At 43.6% G+C, this 11770-nt stretch overlaps 1 long non-coding RNA gene across 1 annotated transcript; it reads left to right on the plus strand.

The window, feature by feature from the left end:
* Window positions 1-4630: 4630 nt before the first annotated feature.
* On the plus strand, window positions 4631-6301 carry LOC124264194. Its single transcript, XR_006895074.1, has 2 exons — window positions 4631-5637; window positions 6153-6301. It is a non-coding gene; the product is annotated as an uncharacterized LOC124264194 (long non-coding RNA).
* Window positions 6302-11770: the final 5469 nt, after the last annotated feature.

Here is an 11770-nt window from a genome sequence, read left to right on the forward strand (position 1 = left end):
GGACATAGCTGGACCATCTGTTATGTAGACATAGTTGGACCATGTGTTATCCAGACATAGTTAGACCATCTGTTATGTAGACATAGCTGGACCATCTGTTATGTAGACATAGTTGGACCATGTGTTTTCCAGACATAGTTAGACCATCTGTTATGTAGACATAGCTGGACCATCTGTTATCCAGACATAGTTGGACCATGTGTTATCCAGACATAGTTAGACCATGTGTTATGTAGACATAGCTGGACCATCTGTTATGTAGACATAGTTGGACCATGTGTTATCAAGACATAGTTGGACCATGTGTTATGTAGACATAGCTGGACCATGTGTTATCAAGACATAGCTGGACCATCTGTTATCAAGACATAGCTGGACCATCTGTTATGTAGACATAGTTGGACCATGTGTTATCAAGACATAGTTGGACCATGTGTTATGTAGACATAGTTGGACCATGTGTTATCAAGACATAGTTAGACCATGTGTTATGTAGACATAGCTGGACCATGTGTTATGTAGACATAGTTGGACCATGTGTTATCAAGACATAGTTAGACCATGTGTTATGTAGACATAGTTTGACCATGTGTTATCAAGACATAGTTGGACCATGTGTTATCCGGACATAGCTGGACCATCTGTTATGTAGACATAGTTGGACCATGTGTTATCAAGACATAGTTGGACCATGTGTTATGTAGACATAGTTAGACCATCTGTTATGTAGACATAGCTGGACCATCTGTTATGTAGACATAGTTGGACCATGTGTTATCAAGACATAGTTGGACCATGTGTTATGTAGACATAGCTGGACCATCTGTTATGTAGACATAGCTGGACCATCTGTTATGTAGACATAGTTGGACCATGTGTTATCAAGACATAGTTGGACCATGTGTTATGTAGACATAGCTGGACCATCTGTCATGTAGACATAGTTGGACCATGTGTTATGTAGACATAGTTAGACCATCTGTTATGTAGACATAGTTGGACCATCTGTTATCCAGACATAGCTGGACCATCTGTTATGTAGACATAGTTGGACCATGTGTTATCAAGACATAGTTGGACCATGTGTTATCAAGACATAGTTGGACCATGTGTTATCAAGACATACTTTGATTAAGTGTTATGTGAAAATAGTTGGACCAAGTGCTATCTGGTGATAGACTGATAAGTTGTTATTTAGTGATATCTTGGTGATATCAAGTGATGCCTGAACAGCCAATTGTCTGGTGATAGTTGGATCGAGTGTTGTGTAGGGATTATTGGGCCAATTGTTGTGTAGGGATTATTGGGCCAATTGTTGTGTAGGGATTATTGGGCCAAGTGTTGGGTAGGGATTATTGGGCCAAGTGTTGGGTAGGGATTATTGGGCCAAGTGTTGGGTAGGGATTATTGGGCCAAGTGTTGGGTAGGGATTATTGGGCCAAGTGTTGGGTAGGGATTATTGGGCCAAGTGTTGGGTAGGGATTATTGGGCCAAGTGTTGGGTAGGGATTATTGGGCCAAGAGTTGTGTAGGGATTATTGGGCCAAGTGTTGGGTAGGGATTATTGGGCCAAGTGTTGGGTAGGGATTATTGGGCCAAGTGTTGGTAGGGATTATTTGGGACCCAAGTGTTGGGTAGGGATTATTGGGCCAAGAGTTGTGTAGGGATTATTGGGCCAAGTGTTGGGTAGGGATTATTGGGCCAAGTGTTGGGTAGGGATTATTGGGCCAAGTGTTGGGTAGGGATTATTGGGCCAAGTGTTGGGTAGGGATTATTGGGCCAAGTGTTGGGTAGGATTATTGGGCCAAGTGTTGGGTAGGGATTATTGGGCCAACGTGTTGTGTAGGGATTATTGGGCCAAGTGTTTGGGATTAGGATTATTGGGCCAAGTGTTGGGTAGGGATTATTGGGCCAAGTGTTGGGTAGGGATTATTGGGCCAAGAGTTGTGTAGGGATTATTGGGCCAAGTGTTGGGTAGGATTATTGGGCCAAGTGTTGGGTAGGGATTATTGGGCCAAGTGTTGTGTAGGGATTATTGGGCCAATAAGTGTTGGTAGGGATTATTGGGCCAAGTGTTGGCTAGGGATTATTGGGCCAAGTGTTGGGTAGGGATTATTGGGCCAAGTGTTGGGTAGGGATTATTGGGCCAAGTGTTGGGTAGGGATTATTGGGCCAAGTGTTGGGTAGGGATTATTGGGCCAAGTGTTGGGTAGGGATTATTGGGCCACGTGTTGTGTAGGGATTATTGGGCCAAGAGTTGGACCAATTGTTAAAACAACTGTTATCCAGTGATATCTGGACTAAGTGTTTCTGGTTTTGTGTGAAGCTCCCAGAGTTTTTCTGTCCAGCACTAATCTATTCAGAATTGTATGCTGTTGTGTCTTTGTAAAATATCTAGATTTGGGGAGATAGCAACCACAGTTTGTCTATTTTCATGATTCCTGAATCTACAGACTTCTGTTCAGTTCTGTCCCTGGTTATACATGGCTTGTACTTGTAACCCATGTCATGTGCAGAACAGCATTTCCATTATATTTCAACCCGTGAAGATCCGGGTTAGAATATTGATCTTCAGTAACCCATGCTTGTCGTAAGAGGCGACTAACGGGATCGGGTGGTCAGGCTCGCTGACTTGGTTGACACATGTCATCGGTTCCCAATTGCGCAGATCGATGGTCATGCTGTTGATCACTGGGTTGTCTGGTCCAGACTTGATTATTTACAGACCCCACCATATATCTGGAATATTGCTGTGTAATACTTAACTCACTCACTCACTCACTCACTCACTCACTCACTCACTCCATTATATTCAGGTCTTCAGCTTTGGGGTGTCACTCAATGGCTACCTTTAAGGATAAAAGATATACTGCAGAGGTCACAGACTTTGACATTATATGATGCAGTGTTTAAAAAAAGACATAATCATGGGTTTGATACCCTGTATGCATACAGCGATACATTTCATTTTTTTTAAAACTAAACATTGACATTGAGTATTCAGGGACTTGTAATTTATTATCAGTGTTTTTCTAGTTTGGGATTGAGTCACAAAAAGTATGTCTAAATTATGTGGTTTGCCAAAGGATCCTCACAAGTATGGGTGGGTACGGGTTGGAGGAGTGCATTAAAATTAACACTGGTTTATATATGTTTTTCAAATAATGAAATTTACGTTCAGACAATAATTATATTATATCATTTCAGGCACAATACATTTTCAGTCAGCAGTCTGAGGGAGAAAGACACGGGTGTTTTTAAGCCTCCAAAAACGCATAACAAGGGTATTTGGAATGAAATGGCCGGATATTATTTGTATGTAGGGTCATGGCAAAATGTTACACAAAGTTGGAGGACTGTATCACTTTGCTTGAAGCATTATTGTATATCGCAATGCATATCCAGATTTCATAGAAAGTAGTGGTGATCCGATTAATTGAAATAATCGAAGATTGGTCACAGTGACTAAGCAATCAAGCAATCGATCATGTTTTCTCATAATCGAACACAAACAATTCTGGAACACTTGTTTTCATCAACAATGTTTTTCACAAGATTGGTTTTGTCTGTTACATTTCATAAGCACTACAAGCTCATGATTGAATTTATCTTAAAGACCCCAAGAAATTTATGTTCCTAACATACTAGTCATCCTTTAAAGATGTGAAATTTTGCCAAAAAAACACAAAAATAACTGCATGTTTTTTTCCTTATTTTTTGTGCATTAACAAATTTCATAAATGACGCCAACCAATTATTTTCGATGATTGATCGGTGGTAATGAACCAATCATCAATTATGAGATTTTAACCAAATCCCAACACTAATAGAAAGTAACATTTCAACAATTGTTATGTATGTCCATCATCACCATGCTGACTAACATATACCACCAAATATGTGATGAGTATTTCACACTGCGACATCAAATGTCAATAAGTGAACTGTATTACAAATTTTCAGAAGATTGTATTTTTAAGGGAGAAATCAAGGTTGCAAGAGTCATCATGGCCATTGTTAAAACCCAACCAACGGATAGTCAGTCTGAGCACAGGCAAACTGTAGCGCAAACAGGGTTGCGCAACAAAGAGAAAATGACCAGTCTTCGTATATGCGAGCGAAGCGAAGACTGTTCATTTTCTCTTTGTTGCGCAACCCTGTTTGCGCTACAGTTTGCCTGTGGTCTGAGGAATCTTTACACAATTGAATTGATAGAGGGGCGGCGGGTAGCCAAGTGGTTAAAGCATTCGCTCGCCATGACCAAGTCCTGGGTTCGATTCCCCACATGGGTACAATGTGTGGAGCCCGTTACTGGTGACCCCCACTGTGATATTGCTGGCATATTGCTAAGAACAGCGTGAAACCCAACTCACTCATTTGAATTGCTATATTATAATTATCAGTAACAGTAATAAGCTTACAGATGTTTTGGTTTTTTTTTAAATTTGACATTCCTAAAGCCGCCTACGAGAAACGTGTTTTCAAATCATTAAATTTTTAAAAATGTCCACAGGGACGAATGCTTCTGAATGCCAGCCATGAAAGGAGGGGGTTCAGGGGGTTCCAAAAAAAAAAAAACCCATCCGAAAACCCCCCAACACACACACCACCCCACCCCATTGGCTCCGCCAACGCAAAAAAAATTTCTTCAATGTGATCTTAAGTCATTTTCAGGGTGTGGGTGTGTGTGTTCGAACCCCCTGAACCCCCCATCTGGATCCGCCACTGCTAGCTCATGGACAGATCCGCCCTTGATCGCGTTGCCATTTTGCCGACCAGTCAAACGTCGAGATTAGGAGAAGGGGCAAGGGCGGTAACTCGTATGGCCTTGAAACCTAAATAAACCTAAGCCACTTCTAATGGACTTTCCCTTACAAAATTTTTAGGACTTTCTTTTTGCCTATGCGTCAGGCACATCATGGGCAGTTAATTTGAGATCGCGAGAACCTCATGGGTTAGTGTAGGTTTATAGAAATACCAGCCCGGTAGATATGGCAACCGCTTACATGTATGGCGGTTGTTAGATGCGACCAAACAAGTGGCCATCATCAGTGACGTGATTGATAGCGTGAACGTTGCCCTTTATATAAATCACCAGATCGTCTGGTCTGAATATTTAAAGCGTCCTCTCGTCACGCCGAAGACCCGGTTCGATTCCCCTCATGAGTGTAGAGTGTGAAGCCCATTTTTGGTGTCCTCTGTCGTGACTTTGCCGGAATATTGCTAAAACCATACACACTCACTTACTTACTCTAATTTCAGGCCACTCTGTGGCGTACTTGAAATGCTGTATAGAGATAATGCTAATTCACTCACTCACTCTAGTCTGCATGGAAACCATGCTTTAAGGCATTACACAATTTCGTATTGTGTTTGTATTGTGATTACAGTCAGGGGCACGGGTGGCCCAGTCGTCTCAGGTTCCACAATTCGAGTTGCCTCACTGAGATTATGGATTCAAATCCTCCAAGTTGAAGTCTATTAATTTATAGCTTTTCAAATAGCAAATATGTGTGGAAATATATGGTAGAGAAATTGATTTTCAACATTCCACATGTTGGTACAAGTGTGTATGGTACTTGTGAAGCAATATGAACTGTTTTATGCTTAAAGTTTGCATGTCTATGGTCTGTTTGCAGTGAAAACGTACCGATGAATTCATTTTAAACAAAAAAGTTTGCGAATCCTCATAATTTTACCTTGCCAAATGAACATTTAAATCTCAGAATTTTTTATAAACTGAGGATAAAAGTTGTTTAACAAACGATCATAGATTGAAATCGCTATTATTGGTTTGTATTACAAGGGGGTGAGGGCAGTAGATGGAACAGTGAAACAAATGCACGTGCGGTACGTGATGAGCGTTAACTTACACCAACCCTACTTGTTCTCGGTGTTTCATTTAAAGTGCATACCCCCTTGTAATACAAACCAATAATAGCGATTTGAAACTATGATCGTTTGTTAAACAACTTTTATCCTAAGTTGAATAACATTCTGAGATTTGAATGTTCAATTGGCAAGGTAAAATTATGAGGATTTGCAATCTTAATTTCACTTTATTTGATTTACCTTTTTGTTTAGAGTGAAATTCATCAGCACGTTTTCACTGCAAACAGACTATAATTGTGAATCCTTGTCATGATACTTCAGACTTATTTTGCCTGGAAGAGCCGGGCGTTGCTGGGAGCAAGATGTTCTGTTGGAAGCATGTCCAGATGACTGGAATATCAATATTTTCACTTTGTCAGTGAACTTGACTGGTGTAACTATACATGTATATTAAACTGTTTTCTTTTCTTGCCAGTGGTTTGTTATTTTGAAGGGGCGATGAGGTAGCCTAGTGGTTAAAGCGTTGGCTCGTCACGCGGAACACTTAGGCTCTATTCCCCACATGGGCCATTATACACCGTGTAGGCACGGGTGGCCCAGTCTACGGCACCAATATTCACCGTGTAGGTACGAGTGGCCCCGTCTATACCACCACTATTCACTGTGTAGGCACGGGTGGCCCTCTGTCTATACCACCACTATTCACTGTGTAGGCACGGGTGGCCCCGTCTATACCACCACTATTCACTGTGTAGGCACGGGTGGCCCCGTCTATACCACCACTATTCACTGTGTAGGCACGGGTGGCCCCTTCTATTGCACCACTATTCACTGTGTAGGTACGGGTGGCCCCTTCTATGGCACCACTATTCACTGTGTAGGTACGGGTGGCCGAGTCTATGTCACCACTTTTCACTGTGTAGGTACGGGTGGCCCAGTCTACGGCACCACTATACACCGTGTAGGTACGGGTGGCCCAGTCTACGGCACCACTATTTACTGTGTAGGCACGGGTGGCCCAGTCTATGGGACCATTATTCACCGTGTAGGTACGAGTGGCCCATTCTATGGCACCACTATTCACTGTGTAGGCACGGGTGGCCCCGTCTATGCCACCACTATTCACTGTGTAGGCACGGGTGGTCCCGTCTATTGCACCACTATTCACTGTGTAGGCACGGGTGGCCCTGTCTACGGTACCAATATTGACCGTGTAGGCACGAGTAGCCCAGTCTACGGCACCACTATTCACCGTGTAGGCATGGGTGGCCCAGTCTACGGCACCACTATTCACCGTGTAGGCATGGATGTCCCAGTCTACGGCACCACTATTCACAATGTAGGTACGGGTGGCCACGTCACCACTATGCACTGAAAAATGTGTGCCCTTTTCTTGCAGAATATATGACCAAAGAAAGCTGTTTGTCATTATTATTTATTTCACACTTAAAATAGAGCGGATGTTTATATTGGAAAAATTTGAGTTACCGCTCAGTAAAAAGGCTGATCTTTGGACCCAAATCACAAACACCCACATGAAATGTATGCTCTCTTTCTGCTGACTACGTATTCACATAACGCCTATCTCAGTTAGTGCAACTTGATCACATAACCCACCCATCCCTTTAAAAATGTTGTATCCGGGAATCACCAGCTTGCCTATCAACACAAGCACTCATTCCGACAGGGTTCCTTGTGACTTGGGCAGCGGGTCGACATACAGACCGAAGTCGCTTGAGAGTTACCATCCTTATCGTGGCCCAGCCAGCTTCGTAGAAACACCTGTCTGTTCACTGTCACCGTTGGACCTGAACATAAGGTGAGAACTCGCTGTTATTTACCACTGTACAAAACAATCTTAGCCCCACGACAGTCGTAAGTCTGTGTTAGGGTACGTAGCTACGATCATCTTAGTGCTAAGATCGCTTTGTATAACGGCACCCAGCGAGAATGCTGTTGGCCAAGAATATTAACTAAGAGAAGGCTCTGATCCTTGCGTAACATGAATCAAATCTCTTTTCTTCGAACAGTAAAATATTATTTCGATGAGAGAGGAGGGGTCCCCTTATCGGGGGGATTTTCATCCCCACACGCTACCGAGAAGAGTGTCTTATGTAACTTCGAAGCATTAAATGGGTGTCATTTCTGAAGCTGACAATATCTTGAATAGGAAGCAAAGGGCAATAAATCAGGGCCTAGATTTTCGAAGCTCTCTTAGCGCTAAGATAGTCGTAAGTTAATGTTAATGTATGGCACTTACGACTATCTTAGCGCTAAGAAAGCTTTGAAAATCTAGGCCCAGTTCTTGAAGTAGCCTCGACCCATGATAATGACGCACGTGTCAAGACTGTGCAGCGCACGTGCTGCACTAGTGTCTCGTACACAGCTGCAAAGTGTTGAATGTCACGAGAATCTCGTGCAGCATGTGCGTCATTCCGACATGACTGTCGTCTGCAAATAAAACTGCGCGAAAACGATAAACATGACAGCATAGCGTAATGGTTAAAGCGTTCGCTCGTCATGTCGAAGGGCCGAGTTTGATTCCCTAAATGAATACATTGTTTGTTGCCTATGTGATGTCCCTTGCTATGGAATGCTGGAATGCTTTTAAAACTGCTTTAGATCCAGGGCCTAGATTTTCGAAGCTCTCTTAGCGCTAAGATAGTCGTAAGTTAATGTTAATGTATGGCACTTACGACTATCTTACCGCTAAGAGAGCTTCGAAAATCTGGGCCCTTATTCTCGAAAGGTTCGTAACCCTAAGAATTCTTAACTTTGATCGTAGCCCATGTGTTAAGAATGGGCTTAAGAAGTTCGAACATTTCGAGAATAGCTAGCCTATTCACTCTCTAATATTCCCTTTAAGATCCCGTGAATATCCGGGTTAGAATTGGTCTTCAGTAACCCATGCTTGTCGTAAGAGGCGACTAACAGGATCGGGTGGTCAGGCTCGTAGACTTGGTTGACACATGTCATTGTATCCCAATTGCGTAGATCGATGTTCATGCTGTTGATCCCTGGACTGTCTGGTCCAGACTCGATTATTTACAGACCGCCGCCATATAGCTGGAATATTGCTGAGTGTTGCGTAAAACTAAACTCACTCGCTCATTCACTCACTCACTCACTCATTCACTCACTCACTCACTGCACTGAGGTGGAGGTTTGTTATTGCAGTCGTCCAGACTCGATTATTTACAGACCGCCGCCATATAGCTGGAATATTGCTGAGTGCGGCGTAAAACTAAACTCACTCACTCACTCACTGTTATTGCAGTCGCCGTGTTACGTAATATTCACTCACCGAGGAGAGAGGAGACATTATACTGTGACCTACTTGTACATCAGCGGAAAGTACAGGTTATCATGTACAAGGAATCTTGTACCGGTTATCATAACCTTTGTATATATAACCCACTTAAAGGCACACACATACTGATGCAGCACAGCAACAGCAGCCACCAACACAGCAACATCGCAGCGCACGACGTCAAAACAGCCTTTTTTCAAAACTCACATTCAGGCTGTTTGGAGCAGCGATTCAGAAATAGCTTTGAAGTTACAGCTGTTCAGAAAAGTCTTGAAAAGGATTGAAGTTATACCAATCCTAATTTACATATATATTGAATATTTCGTACATGGCAGTTTAACAGTTCAGAAAAATCCACTGGGAAGCTTCTAAACATTAAAAGGTGGGAAAACATCTGAGAAGAAAGTATTGTCGCAGATGTAAGAAAGAAAGAAAAAACAGCATGTCTACCATTTGCTGATACCCGTAAAGCTCCGGGTTAGAGCAGGTCTTCAGCAACCCATGCTTGTCGCAACCGTGAAGATCCGGGTTAGAAGAATTGGTCTTCAGCAACCCATACTTGCAGCACCCGTAAAGATCCGGGTTAGAATTGGTCTTCAGCAACCCATGCTTATCGGAATAGGCGACTAACGGGATCGGGTTGCCAGACTCACTGATTTGGTTGACACTTGTCATCGTATCCCAATTGCGTAGGTCAACGCTCATGCTGTTGATCACTGGATTGTCTGGTCCAGACTCGATTTTCTTACCTGTACACTGTCACCATATAGCTGGAATATTGCTGTGTGCGCCGTGGAACAACAAACTAACGAAGTTTGTTTATGTTAATCAGGGGTGGAAATAACTTTAAAATTGCTAGTGTACTCCGGTACAGTGGCACATGTAAAATCACTTGCCCTGATAATTTTTCCACTATACCGGCCGTTTTCTTGTTGAATTTTAAAATAAACAACATAATTAATATTGGAAAGTCGACTGGACACCGGTACAGTGTGATATACAAATTTGCTTGCCCGACAGAAAAAAAAACACTGGACTCGGGCGTCGGGCAATGGATTATTTCCACCCCCTGAGGTAATGCTATTTGCTGCTTGTGGTGATATGGATAGTATAGCTCCTGAATACACACAGACGATTTTCGTTTTGACGACTGCTTCGCAGCGGTATTTCAATATGTTCAGTGCAGCTGCAGAAGACTAAAATTAGCTGGGATTTCACTTTACAAATATCAGAAACTTCCAAGCAATATAGCTGACATCAAAGGACTGACTGACTGAGTTTGGTTTTATGCCGCTTTTAGCAATATTCCAGCAACATCACGGCGGGGGACACCAGAAATGGGCTTCACACATTGTACCCATATGGGGATTCGAACCCGGGTCTTCGGCGTGACGAGCGAACGCTTTAACTCTAGGCTACCCCACCGCCCCAACATCAAAGGAGGTCTGTAAACATAGCTAGTAATTTTTACAGTAATTTAATGAAAATGTCAAGCAGGTATAAGCGTAGCAATGATCACGTGTTACGAGTCACGTGCCATGATGCCACAGATACGATGTAACACAGGAATCTGAGTAGTATACACAATGGGGGTACTAAATAATTTCCATAAAAGCCTCTGCAAAGCTTCATTCACGAAATAAAGCTTTTGTCATGCCCTTATCTCTCCCCGCTATTGCATATACCAGTTTTTAACCCCCAGTTAACTTCCTGGTCGCTACTTGGTAAGGTAAGTGTTAAATATTTTGCTTGGGGGGTAACATTGTGACCAATAATTCCTCTCTGACGAAACCTCTCCCTGGCCCATCTTTCAAGTAGTACAAGTTCGGCTCGTCGGCTTTGATGTCCACTTTATCTATGTTGTAAGTTTTGACTGACCATATCGGGTCGGTGGCTCGTTTCCGAGTGTCCCCTTCATGTTCTCTCGGTTGGTAGAGGTACCTCACTAGGACCCGGTCGGGTATCTGTTTCTGCTTCCCACGCAATGGTGCAGCCGGTTCGGCCGTCACTGATTTCAGTTTGATAGCGTCGGCCGGTTTCTTACCGGTGAGCCGAGTGGTTTTGTGGTTGATAGCCGACACCACTTGAGGTAGCCGCGCTACCCATTCCATCGATTTTTTCCCCGGGTTGGCAATCTCTCTCGCATACTGGTGTCCGAATAACCGCTCGGCCAAAGTCCTATTGAATCTCTCAACTATGGCTTGACTGCGATAAGCCCCGGCCGCGCCACGCCTGACCTGGACGCCGTGCTTGGCTAGCAGTTGTGACATGGCACCCATGAACTCCCGTCCGGGATCGACTTGCAGTTCGGTGGACCATGTCAGCGGGCTGCGCTTGTATATGCGTTCGAATCCACGGGCTACCTGGGCCGAGTCTTTCGCGGTTAAGGTTCAGCTTCTTTGTAGCGGCTGGCCACGTCCAAGACGGTTAGGGCATACTTGTACCTCTTGTCGTGGGGTAGGAACAGGAGGTCGGCCTGGTGGACGCTATTGGGTACGGCAATGCCAAACTTTCTTCTAGGCATGTAGCGTGGTGCCGGTAAATAGATCTGCCACAAGGCTTGTTTTTCAAGCCACGCTTTGGCCTTGTCCGGGGGTACTCTCGCCATTTCGGCAAGCTTATGTATGGC

The sequence above is a fragment of the Haliotis rubra genome, unplaced genomic scaffold, assembly GCF_003918875.1.
Source record: "Haliotis rubra isolate DU_JTF1 unplaced genomic scaffold, ASM391887v1 Scf912, whole genome shotgun sequence".
NCBI classification, from domain to species: Eukaryota; Metazoa; Mollusca; class Gastropoda; order Lepetellida; family Haliotidae; genus Haliotis; species Haliotis rubra.